This window comes from Artemia sp. Qi Xiang Cuo, chromosome 3 (genome assembly GCF_049724085.1).
Source record: "Artemia sp. Qi Xiang Cuo chromosome 3, ASM4972408v1, whole genome shotgun sequence".
NCBI classification, from domain to species: Eukaryota; Metazoa; Arthropoda; class Branchiopoda; order Anostraca; family Artemiidae; genus Artemia; species Artemia sp. Qi Xiang Cuo.
This window is the reverse complement of record NC_142796.1, coordinates 57,438,446-57,452,007: the sequence shown is the minus strand read 5'-3', so window position 1 is coordinate 57,452,007 and position 13,562 is coordinate 57,438,446. Positions and strand designations below refer to the sequence as shown.

The 13,562-nt window shown below is 32.1% G+C and overlaps 1 protein-coding gene across 2 annotated transcripts in view; it reads left to right on the top strand.

Moving 5' to 3' along the window:
• LOC148954324 (E3 ubiquitin-protein ligase RNF10) overlaps window positions 1-13,562 on the top strand; it is a 205,488-nt gene that overhangs the window by 39,693 nt on the left and 152,233 nt on the right. The window lies entirely within an intron of this gene.

Sequence of the window (13,562 nt, the reverse complement as noted above, 5' to 3'; positions counted from 1 at the left end):
TTCTAAAATTGGTTTTGCTTGATTGATATTCAATTCAATTTTATTTTTGTATACTAAATTCACTGTTCAACCGAATTTGCGGTGGAGAAGGGGTAGACAATGGCTTTAACAACAGAGGGTATGCTGGTGATTCCAATCACTCCTACTAATTTGTCATTCAAGTAGCCTGCAATACTTGTTGAATTTTTGTTGGTTGGATGAAAAGTCAATTAAAAAAGAAAAATGAAAAAAGTCAAGTTTAAATCAATTTATTTTATTTGAAGACAAATTTGATATCAATATATTGATATAGTTGAACTAACCATGAAGCCTGAAGAAAAGTGTAGAAACTATCAGACTGTATTTTAGCAGTTTAAGTAATAATGATCTTCTTTCATAAGTTTGAGGCAAAACAAGATTTAATGGTGAACTAGCTGTGAGTTTTGCCATTTTTTATATTTATTTGTCATTTTTGATATTTTTGGCAAATGTGTGTTTATTGTCAATAAATAAGCACAAATTAAAAAAAATAAAGATCAAAATTCTAAGCTGAAGTATAGACAGGTAGAAAGTATGACTACCTTCAGGTAAAATCAAATTGAGATTGTTGAACTAACTATGGAACCTGAGGAAAAGTGTGGAAACTATAAGATTTTATTTTAGCAATTTAAGTAATACTAATCTTCTTTCATAAGTTTGACGCAAAACAAGATTAAAGGGTGAGCTAGATGTAAGTTTTTAAATTGTTTGGTTTTATTTTTAATTTTTTACTTGTTGTGAAATTTCTTTATTTGTTAACATAAGTAATAACAAATTCAAAAAAAAAAAAAAATCAAGATAAAAAATATATTATTAAGTAGAGAAATTTATAAAATGCGCTACCTTAAGTTAAAATAAAACTTATTTTTTCGAACTAACAGTGAAACTTGAGGAAAAATGTGGAAACAATCAGATTGTATTTTAATAGTTTGAGTAATAATTATCTTCTTTCATAAGTTAGAGGCAAAACAAGATTCAATGGTGAGCTAGCTGTGAGTTTTGCCATTTTTTATATTCATTTGTCATTTTGATATTGTTGGCAAATGTGTGTTTGTTGTCAATAAATAATCACAAATAAAAAAAAAAAAAAATAAAGATCAAAATTCTAAACTGAATTATAGACAGGTATAAAATATGAATACCTTCAGATAACATTCATCTCCTTAAGAGTACCTGAAAATAATAATTAAAATGTAGGTTTTGAACATAGAGTAGCATAAAAATGATCCCATCCCCACAAAAAAAAATAAAAAAATTGGATAGACCCACTTTGAAAGGGAATTCTGAGTCTGGCTAAGATTCACGTTACCTGCTCCTGTAGTAGAGTATGCAGAGGTACAGCCCAACAGAACCAGAATAGGTAAAAAGTGAGTTGTTTATTTTATATATTTTCGCTAATAAATACTGTCTATGCACCCTAAACAGCTGGCGTAACAATTATGCAAAATTAACTTGAGATTTATACACAAGGTCAAAATTAAAAACAATTCCAAAAATTAATAATTGACTTATCTTCTTGAGTAAATATAGAGCTAATAGTTTTTTCTGCTTTTTGCTCAATCCCATATTTTGTTGTTGTTTGGGGTTTGACGCGTTCGACCAATCGGTCATATGCGTTCGTATCACTCAATTATTCTGTGCCTTCTATAATCACCAGCTTGCTTGGGTGTCACATTAGTCAATATTCACTGAGCCATTTCAGGTATCACTTATTGTGCTATTGGTAGGGGATCATTCACATGTAGCAAATGCCTGCGTCGAAAAACAAGAATCAGAGTAATTCGACACTGCTTTGTCATAAAACAATTAAAATGCAATTGCAACACAATTAAATAAATAATGTCAATATACAACATTCCTGTCACATACGTCAACTAAAAAAAAACAAAAAAAAACTGATAGAACATAGATAAAAGGAAAAAATATACAAATTGTGATGACTCTAAAATGAGCTAATATAAAGGTGTAAAAAAAAAAAAAAAAAAGAAAAGAAAAAAAAAAAAAACTTAAAGGGAATGAACCAAACCAATAGTCTTAACAAATCTACCTAAAAGGTTTGTGCTTAGTTGTCTAGCCCAAGGAGGAGACGTGTAATGTCCCAGAACAGAGCGCATTGTGAATGCCTTAAATACCATCTCACAGCAATTCCTTAGTATTTCCCTCTCCTTTTCATATTTTCTACAGTTGAAGATGATGTGACGTATGTCTTCGTACACTCCACATGTGTTGCAGTTGGGGGTAGGGGTCATTTTCCAATGGAAGAGTTTATATCATCAAAGAAACGAAACCAGAGAGAGTGTTTTAAGTGGAAACTATTCAAAGAAGATTATTCTATGAAATCCATGTAGAGACATGTCAAATAAGGAGACAAAACAGTGCCCATGGATAGGCCCATGATTTGAAGGAAAACTTTTTATCGTAACTTAAAATACGAAGAGAACTTGTTGCGAAGACCAACAAGCGTCATTATTGTGATAATTTCCAAAGTTTTGTAATCTGACCAAGCAGAATTTTCTTCTAATAATGCCTGCTCACGTTTATGGACATCGCGTGAAGTGTACATAGAAACTGCATCAAAACTGAATAAGATAGTGTTTTCTGTTGTACTTTGATTTTTTAACTTATCAACAAGATCTATGGGGTTTTTATATAAGATTTCTGTGTGCTTAAAAGAGGCTAAGAACTTTGCTATATCTGTAGCTGGAGAATTTAACATGCTACAATAGGACGTAAGGGATATCTTTCTTATGGATTTTGGGCAGACCATAAAACTCTGGAGCTGAACAACCTTTGGGGTAGAATTTTCTGTACATTTGAGGGGTAATTAGTCTATTGTCTTTTAAACTTTCTAATTCTTTTCTCAACTGCTGTGTGTATTTGTCTGTGGAATCAGTTTTTATTTTATTTTAATCATTTTTATCTATTAAAAGGGTGTTTATTTTTGTTTCATGATCGGCAGAATTCATAATTACGACTGTGTTTCCTTTGTCCGCCCTTGTATTTACTGTGTTTTTATTTCTTTTTAAGTTTTGGAGGATTTTAATTTCTTCCTTTGATTGAGTTGAAAGCGATAATGATGGCCTATAATCAAGAGTACTCTTTACAATTTCTCCTCTGAGCAAGTCTGGATTTTCAGACCTGGAGGTCCTTTTCGAAATATTTGCTTGTTCTTCGTCTTCATATTTTGCCACTGGCCGAAAAAATCCTCGTTTTCCGAACTTTTTTATTTTATTTTTCATTTATTATTTTCTTTCCTCTTTTTAAATAAAGATAGGAGATAAGCATTCGGCTATTCAGTGAATCTTCTGGATCCTTGCAAAAAATTTTAAAACAGAAACGTATGCTATTCGGTATTGCACAATTTAGTGACTTTAGACTTATCTGTTTTTTTCCTTATGTCTTGGTTGATGTATTGATAGTTTTTTTTTTGCGTTAAATAATTATTTTTTCAGTTTTTTAGGATGCGTTATTCTAGTGTCAGTAATGACCCGTCAGGGGATTTGAGTAAAGAGGAAATCAGTGGGACTGGTACAGTTTCCAGCATTGAACCTGAAAGTGTTGAATTTCATGAAACAGAAATCCCTAAGTTAAACGAACCTGGAATATCTACAACTTCGAAAATAGACGTCCATTATTTCTATCAGGGTAATTGTTCTGTTTTACTCTTTCTTGATCTTTTGAATTTTTGTGGATATAAAGGATGTAGGGCTGGAGAAAAGTCAGGATTTCGGGGATGGCCCTGCTCCAAAGTAAGAACTTTTTATTAGGTTAATGGACGTTTCCATTTTGTAGTCTGCAAATCCGCATCACCAATTTGCAAATCCGATTTCAATGGAGACCAGTCCACATTGGCAGATTCCAAATTGGAGACTACAAGCGTTATAGAATTGGTATGCTGGCATATTGGTTGAATCCGCCAAGTAGAAATTTAAAACAAGTTTAAAAATTATATTTTGTGATTCATTAAATTTTAATGAATCGAAGTTATCAAGTATTTTGCAGTAGATTGCATAGGTTGCATCAAGACATGGCTAATTGTAGACAGAGAAAAGCTAAGACAGATAGTCCAAGACGAATGATAGGTAGATAAGATTTATTCACAATTATTTCATCATACAGTGAATATGCTGTGCTAATCCCCCAAAGTTTCCTTGACCTGTAAAAGAGGGGGAGTGCATACGTTTCAATTAGGCACTAAATCAATAGAAGAAAAAAATTTAAACAAATTAAATAAAATTAATTAGATCACATATACTCCAAAAAGTGCTACACAAAAAGGAGAAAAAACACTCATGGAAACCAAAAACTTTTTATAAGTCTTGCGACAAGTCCATCAAACTCTTTCAGCAATAACGTTTCAAATACCCAACTTTATTAAAAGAAATGGGTGATTTTGTAGAAACAAATCTTTAAGTTTGAATCCTGTTTAAATCTTCTACATGTTATCCTTCAGTCTAGTATCAGGTTACTTGATAATGCTATCGGACTCGAGTCAGACTTCAAATTTAAATTTATTTAGCTTTTGTATTTAGTTCTGAAAATGCTGAGTTTAGTGACTGTGATTCCCATAGCTTTACGACACAATTTTTTACACATTATATTATCAATTTTTGATACGTATTTTAAAGTAATTTTGTAATCCCCCTCTCTGTCTCTCTCTCCCTTAGAGAAGCTAGATATCTTGGGTCTAAAAATAATATTACTGTCTACGCTTAGTGTCTCCAAAGGAGGTTAAACTTGTTGAGAAACTTCTAAGCGTTAGGAATCATTTTAGGTTTTTTCTTCTGAAAATATGAGTTAGAAGCTAAAATTACGAAAAACCACGGTACTTGTCTATTATATAAGACACACTCGAGAATTGAAATTTGGTGACTGCTAATGAAATAAAACAAAATATGATGAAAATACAATGCTTTAGTAACAAAATTATGAAAAATACCACAAAGAACTATGGAAGAGGGGCCGCCCAGAGCGCTTAACCTAAAATTACCTAACCTAACCAAAATACCAACTAAATATTAAACTATAATAAAAGCTATTGTTTGGTTTCTCAACAAGCCGAAGGCTATTGTCTGGTATAGACAGCGTGAAAAACCGGGTAATCGTAACACAAGTTCTCGAGAGTGTTTTATATTTTAGACAAGTACCAAAGCCATATATAATTGACTAGGGTGCATTCAAGATTGTTGTTTGGGGAGCTGAAATATTTTTTGGAGGAGGGGAGTTACAAAAAACCTTCAAATTGATTTTGTAAAAATTGTTGTTACATTTTTGCGAGTAAGCCAAAACAAATTGGCGGAAGGAGGGGTAAAAACCCGGTAACTCTCCCCCCACTTGGATGTGGCCTCGATCATTAATAAAACTTTGCTTTTTAGTCGACAAACGTGACTTTGATGCAGCCCTGGTATAAAATGTCGCAATATCGTCTATGCTTGTCTCCTTAGGAAGTAAACAAGTTTTCACGATACAAAGATGGATTTTGCCTTTTCAAAAATAATTTGAGACTGGAAAAAAATATTCTGCCACTGAAATACGTATGGTCAATCCCTCTTTACCACAGTGCTTGGGATCAGTACTTCTAAATCTAGATATTAGGTTTCTGCTTCCGAAATATGAGTTTGACGCTAAAATAAAGAAAACTACATACGATTTACAATGGTGCATCCAGGATTGTTGTTTGGGGGGGGAGAGTATTTTTTTTTTGGGGGGGGGGGGGAGGAGTTACAAAAAAATGAGTATATAAGTATATACCAAGGTACCACTTTGCCAAGGCCCCCGTACCAAACAGGTTGTGTGTGTACTTTCAAGTAATTGGGTTACCAGGGTCATTTGCCTATTACAATGAGCTCTACATGGCTTGGCAGACATGTTTTTTTTTTATTATGACTTCGATTGTTTGTGTGTCAGTCGATTAGAGAAAGTTGGTGAATAGTCCAATATAATAACTTGATTGGTCGGTTTTATAAAAAAAAAAACAAAAAAACTTTTCATGCTACAATGTACTTAATTTAAAAAAAAAAACCCGATATAATTGTGATGCTAAAAGACTGGTTTCGCTTCATGGGTTCATTAATAGAAGGACTAATGTTTATGAAAAGGGTAATTGCTTCTTTAGTTTACGAGATTTGCGAATTTTTTGCGAAAAGATATTTGCGTAGACGCTTACAAGGGGCATTGCTAGAAAGTATTCAATAGCTTAATTGAAAAGTAACGATAGAATGACATTGTGACTTGACCTAGCTTTACCTCGCCTATGTGGTATGTATAATACGTAAGTAACTTTTGAAAAATATTGTCAATTTAAAAATAAAGGGCTGAACAGTGTTATGCGGGGGGGGGGTTGCAGAGCGGGGTGCGTTGCACGTAGGTTCAGTTAAAGAGGATACTGTTGCCCGGTGGGTTTCGGTTATCACCGGGTTCAGTTACACGGGGGGTCCAGTGGCCCGAGGGGTATCACTTTTTTTTTTCGTAAATCGAGCTCCCTGTTTTAAAAATCCCTTTTTCTTATAAGGCTTGGAGCAGTTGATGACTAGATATACGGGGTTTCGGTTATACAGGGGTTCAGTTACATGGGATTGGTGGTTGTTATAATACACAAGTTCTATTTGAACAGTGTTGTGAGATCCCCTACCACATCCCCAAAGGACTCCGATTCACCCACCCCATGGATTAGCGAAGTTACTCTGTGGTCGTTATAATACACAAGCTTTAGTTTACGAGATTTGGGGACTTGAGTTGCACGAGAGTTCAGTTACATATAGATTCACTTACACGGGGGTTTAGTTAAATCTTCGTCTGAAAAATAGGAGTTCACACTTAAAAAAGTTCTATTAAGAGCTATTTTTATGGAAATGGTTCATTTTTGAACCAAAACTATGCTTTTCTGACTGAAGATACACATTTGAATCAGAAAAGGTGAAAATGTACACATCTAAAACATAAAAGTGTGTTTTGACTATATTTTCTATAATTTAGTCTGAAAAATAGGACTTCACACTTAAAAAGTTCTATTATGAGCTTTTTTATGGAAATGGTTCATTTTTTTGAACCGAAACTCTGCTTTTGTGATTGAAGATATACATTATAATCAGAGAAATTGTTTTTTAAAAATATGCTAAAAGATGATTCCCGTGAAGCTATTGTAGTTTTCTATAAAAAATAAATGATTTTTTCAAAATCAAAGAAAATGGCCCCATCTTTAGCAAATATAGCCTTAGCTAGTTAAAAATGCGCATAAATTCTTGATTTTCAATATAACTTAACTTGTATGAATAGGACTTCATTAAAACAAGTAAATCGGCTTTATTTAAAATATATTAATTGCACAAAAAAGACTATTATTTTTCATTGTTTTTCCTTCCAGGTGCTAAGGTCTCCATCTCGCTTTCAGTTAGTTTTTTTCTAAGTATACGATAGTAACGATTATGCCATCTCCATACTTCATAGTAGCCATCATGAGTTATATAATGATCATCATCCAATTTAGGCTCCCGATCTAAAAAAAAAAAAAAACAATTCAAAATAGAACTAGATCTTAACTAACAATTGTTAGTGGTAGTGTTACAATTGTTACCATGTAGAACTACAGAATGATTTAAAACTGTATTAAAAGTTCAGAAACACATCTATACTATTTGCTAACAACCAGGGGTTCAGTTACATGGGGTCGGTGGTCGTTATAATACAAAAGTTCTATTTGAATAGTGTTGTGAGATCCCCTACCACACCCCCCAAGGCCACCGACTCCCCCCCTCCATCCCAGCCCATGTATTAGCGAAGTTACTCTGCGGTCGTTATAATACACAAGCTTTAGTTTACGAGATTTGGGGGCTTGAGTTGCACGAGAGTTCAGTTACATACAGATTCAGTTACACGGGAGGTTTAGTTAAATTTTCGTCTGAAAAATAGGAGTTCACACTTAAAAAAGTTCTATTAAGAGCTATTTTTATGGAAATGGTTTATTTTTGAACCAAAACTATACTTTTCTGACTGAACATACATATTTGAATCAGAAAAGGTGAAAATGTACACATCTAAAACAGAAAAGTGTGTTTTGACTATATTTTCTATAATTTAGTCTGAAAAATAGGACTTCACACTTAAAAAGTCCTATTAAGAGCTTTTTTTTTTTTTTTTTTTTTTTTTTTTTTTTTTTTTTATGGAAATGGTTCATTTTTGAACCGAAACTATGCTTTTGTGACTGAAGATATACATTATAATCAGAGAAATTGTTTAAAAATACGCTAAAAGATGATTCCCGTGAAGCTATTGTAGTTTTTTCTATAAAAAATAAATGATTTTTCAAAATCAAAGACGCGAGGGTTTAGTTAAATTTTCGTCTGAAAAAATAGGAGTTCACGCTTAAAAAGTTCTATTAAGAGCTATTTTTATGGAAATGATTCATTTTTGAACTAAAACTATGCTTTTCTGACTGAACATACACATTTGAATCAGAAAAGGTGAATATGTACACATCTAAAACAGAAAAGTGTGTTTTGACTATATTTTCTATAATTTAGTCTGAAAAATAGGACTTCACACTTAAAAAAGTTCTATTAAGAGCTTTTTTTTTTCCGCTTTTATTTAAGCCAATTGTGTTTAACAAAAAAAAAAATAATGGAATTATTTACTGATCTTAAGTTGTTGTGATTTTAAAAGTTCTGCTTTTGTTTCAGTCAATCGTGTATCTTCCCCAAAAAATACTTTTCAGACAATCAACTTCAGACTAACAAGAATTTTTTTTTTTTAACTGAAGTGGAAAATTTTGATATTATTTTGGGAAAATAGAATTGATCAATAACTTGTTTCATTTTCATTAAGAAAATTCAGAATCAAAGTTGAACTTTTCTTCTTCCAGGAAAATATTTGGAACAGAACTGTAAATTTTTTCATCTCTTTGAGAAAAATCTGAATTGAAGTGGAAAATTTTATATTATTTTAGGAAAATAGAATTGATCAATAACTTATTTCATTTTCATTGAGAAAATTCAGAATCGAAGTTGAACTTTTTTAGTCTTCGCGATTTTTGTACTAACCATGAGTTTTGTAACAGCAAGCGAGCAAGCTATTAATTGGTTTTTAGAGTTTTTCGGTTACTATTGAGCCGTGTCGATCCTTACTTACAGTTCGTTACCACGAACACAATAAATTGTTTCAGCCAATCGTGTATCCCCCCGAAAAAATAATTTACAGAAAAACAACTTAAGACTAACTTTTTTTTTTTAACTGAAGTGGAAAATTTTGATATTATTTTGGGAAAATAGAATTGATCAATAAATTATTTCATTTCATTATGAAAATTCAGAATCAAAGTTGAACTTTTCTTCTTACAGGACAATATTTTGAACAGAACTTTAAATTTTTTCATCTCTTTGAGAAAAAATCTGAATTGAAGTGGAAAATTTTATATTATTTTAGGAAAATAGAATTGATCAATAACTTATTTCATTTTCATTGAGAAAATTCAGAATCGAAGTTGAACTTTTTTAGTCTTCACGATTTTTGTATTAACCAGGAGTTTTGTAACAGCAAGCGAGCAAGCAATTAATTGGTTTTTAGAGTTTTTCGGTTACTATTGAGCCGTGTCGATCCTTACTTACAGTTCGTTACCACGAACACAATAAAGTGTTTCAGACACTAGTGTATCTCCCCCGAAAAAACACTTTTCAGACACTCAACTTCAGACTAACCAGAATTTTTTTTTAACTGAAGTGTAAAATTTTTATATTATTTTTGGAAAATAGACTTGATCAATAACTTATTTCATTTTTCATTCAGAAAATTAAGAATCGAAGTTGAACTTTTCTTCTTCCGGGAAAATATTTGGAACAGAACTTTAAATTTTTTCATCTCTTTGAGAAAAATTTGAGTTTAAACTATTGAATTTTCTATAAATTTAAGTTAAAAAAAGCTGCTCACCAAGTTTAGCGAAATAAAAACGTCTATTTGCAGCATTCCCCTTCATCTTCCAAATTGTAAGAAGGAACTGAATGTATATCATCCCATTCTTAAGTTATTTTATACCTTATATCTTGGAAATTAAGTCTCTCTCTTATCAGATTCAAACGCTTAATACCCACAAGCATATGCGGATCAAATTTCATCTTAAAGTGCCAACGTATCTGATAGAATAATTTAAGTCTTATGATCAATTTAATAAAACCTATAATTTTCACCTTTTTCTCCATTAAGCATCAATTACTTCAAGAAATTAATTCCACATTTTTGCAGATAGGAGCTTGAAACTTCCGAAGTAGGGATTATTGGTTTTTAGAGTTTCGGTAACTATTGAGTCGTGTCGCTCCTTACTTACAGTTCGTTAGCACAAACACAAAAAATGTTATCACTCTTAACATTTAAATCTTGGCAAATCCAAAACACCTGTGCAGTGATTTTTGCAAGTGCGTTTAGATGTTAAATTCCGATTAATATGCACGTAACGTATCTAAAACAGAAAAGTGTGTTTTGACTATATTTTCTATAATTTAGTCTGAAAAATAGGACTTCACACTTAAAAAATTCTATTAAGAGCTTTTTTTTTCCGCTTTTATTTCAGCCAATTGTGTTTTTGATATTATTTTGGGAAAATAGAATTGATCAATAACTTATTTCATTTTCATTAAGAAAATTCAGAATCAAAGTTGAACATTTCTTCTTCCAGTAAAATATTTGGAACAGAACTTTAAATTTTTTCATCTCTTTGATAAAAATCTGAATTGAAGTGGAAAATTTTATATTATTTTAGGAAAATAGAATTGATCAATAACTTATTTCATTTTCATTGAGAAAATTCAGAATCGAAGTTGAACTTTTTTAGTCTTCGCGATTTTTGTACTAACCATGAGTTTTGTAACAGCAAGCGAGCAAGCTATTAATTGGTTTTTAGAGTTTTTCGGTTACTATTGAGCCGTGTCAATCCTTACTTACAGTTCGTTACCACGAACACAATAAATTGTTTCAGCCAATCGTGTATCTCCCCGAAAAAATACTTTTCAGACAATCAACTTCAGACTAACTTTTTTTTTAACTGAAGTGGAAAATTTTGATATTATTTTGGGAAAATAGAATTGATCAATAACTTATTTCATTTTCATTAAGAAAATTCAGAATCAAAATTGAACTTTTCTTCTTCCAGGAAAATATTTGGAACAGAACTTTAAATTTTTTCATCTCTTTGAGAAAAATCTGAATTGAAGTGGAAAATTTTATATTATTTTTGGAAAATAGAATTGATCAATAACTTATTTCATTTTCATTGAGAAAATTCAGAATCGAAGTTGAACTTTTTAGTCTTCGCGATTTTTGTATTAACCAGGAGTTTTCTAACAGCAAGCGAGCAAGCTATTAAAGCTGATAGAACATTACCAATTCTAAAATTCGCACTCGACTTATGTTAATTTCTGCTCGTTTTGAGTCTGACTCGGTTAAACCACTGTTTGCAATCCATTTCTCCGTTGAGAGGACCTGTTTGACTAGTTGCTTTACAAGTTTTTTTTGATAACTTGATAGGTGATTAGGATTTGAATAATGACTTCAGGAAAGAGTTTGTTACTTGCTTACAATAGAACTATTCTAAAGAACAAGGACGGGTTAAGCCTAAAGATATTTATTGATTAAATGTATTAACAGATAGAAAAAATAACATCAAATAATCGACCAATCGTGAAACTGTCACAAATCCGCATCGATAAATAAATGAAACCCAAAATGAACATACATTTTTTTTTTTTTGAAGGGGGGGGGAGTAACCCCCCCCCCAACCCCGGGGTTGGGGTTAATCTAGGTTCACTTAGACGCGCGCGTCTAAGTGAACCTAGATTAACCCCAACCCGGGGGGGAGGGTCCCACTCGTGGTAGGCGTTCGGTCCCGGGGGCCCCGGGCGGGGGGGGGGGGTCCCTTCGTAGACGTAATAATTCTCTTCGTTCTAAGTTTTAATTTTGCTCCTTACTTTCAGTTGAAAAAACTTTTTTTAATTTATTGTATTATCGTTTTCTAAATAATGCCAGTAAATCTGGCACCCATCTCCACGGAAAAATCCCTCCCTCCCCCGTCCAAAAAAAAAATTGCTGTTCATTTTGGGGTTCATTTATTTATAGATGTGGAGTTGTGACAGTTTAACGAGTGGGAGATTATTTGATGTTATTTTTTATATATGTTAATACATTTAAGCAATAAATATCTTTAAGCTTAACCCATCCTTGTTCTTTAGAATAGTTCTATTGTAAGCAAGTAACAAACTCTTTCCTGAAGTCATTATTCAAATCCTAATCACCTATCAAGTTATCAAAAAACTTGTAAAGCAACTAGTCAAACAGGTCCTCTCAACGGAGAAATGGATTGCAAACAGTGGTTTAACCGAGTCAGACTCAAAACGAGCAGAAATTACCATAAGTCGAGCGCGAATTTTAGAATTGGTAATGTTCTATCAGCTTTAATAGCTTGCTCGCTTGCTGTTAGAAAACTCCTGGTTAATACAAAAATCGCGAAGACTAAAAAGTTCAACTTCGATTCTGAATTTTCTCAATGAAAATGAAATAAGTTATTGATCCATCTCCACGGAAAAATCCCTCCCTCCCCCTTTAAAAAAAAAAAATGTATGTTCATTTTAGGTTTCAGTTATTTATCAATATAGATGTGTGACAGTTTCACGATTGGTAGATTATTTGATGTTATTTTTTCTATCTGTTAATACATTTAATCAATAAATATCTTTAGGCTTAACCCGTCATTGTTCTTTAGACTAGTTCTATTGTAAGCAAGTAACAAACTCTTTCATGAAGTCATTATTCAAATCCTAATCACCTATCAAGTTATCAAAAAAAACTTGTAAAGCAACTAGTCAAACAGGTCCTCTCAACGGAGAAATGGATTGCAAACAGTGGTTTAACCGAGTCAGACTCAAAACGAGCAGAAATTAACATAAGTCGAGTGCGAATTTTAGAATTGGTAATGTTCTATCAGCTTTAATAGCTTGCTCGCTTGCTGTTAGAAAACTCCTGGTTAATACAAAAATCGCGAAGACTAAAAAGTTCAACTTCGATTCTGAATTTTCTCAATGAAAATGAAATAAGTTATTGATCAATTCTATTTTCCAAAAATAATATAAAATTTTCCACTTCAATTCAGATTTTTCTCAAAGAGATGAAAAAATTTAAAGTTCTGTTCCAAATATTTTCCTGGAAGAAGAAAAGTTCAATTTTGATTCTGAATTTTCTTAATGAAAATGAAATAAGTTATTGATCAATTCTATTTTCCCAAAATAATATCAAAATTTTCCACTTCAGTTAAAAAAAAAGTTAGTCTGAAGTTGATTGTCTGAAAAGTATTTTTTCGGGGGAGATACACGATTGGCTGAAACAATTTATTATGTTCGTGGTAACGAACTGTAAGTAAGGATTGACACGGCTCAATAGTAACCGAAAAACTCTAAAAACCAATTAATAGCTTGCTCGCATGCTGTTACAAAACTCATGGTTAGTACAAAAATCGCAAAGACTAAAAAAGTTCAACTTCGATTCTGAATTTTCTCAATGAAAATGAAATA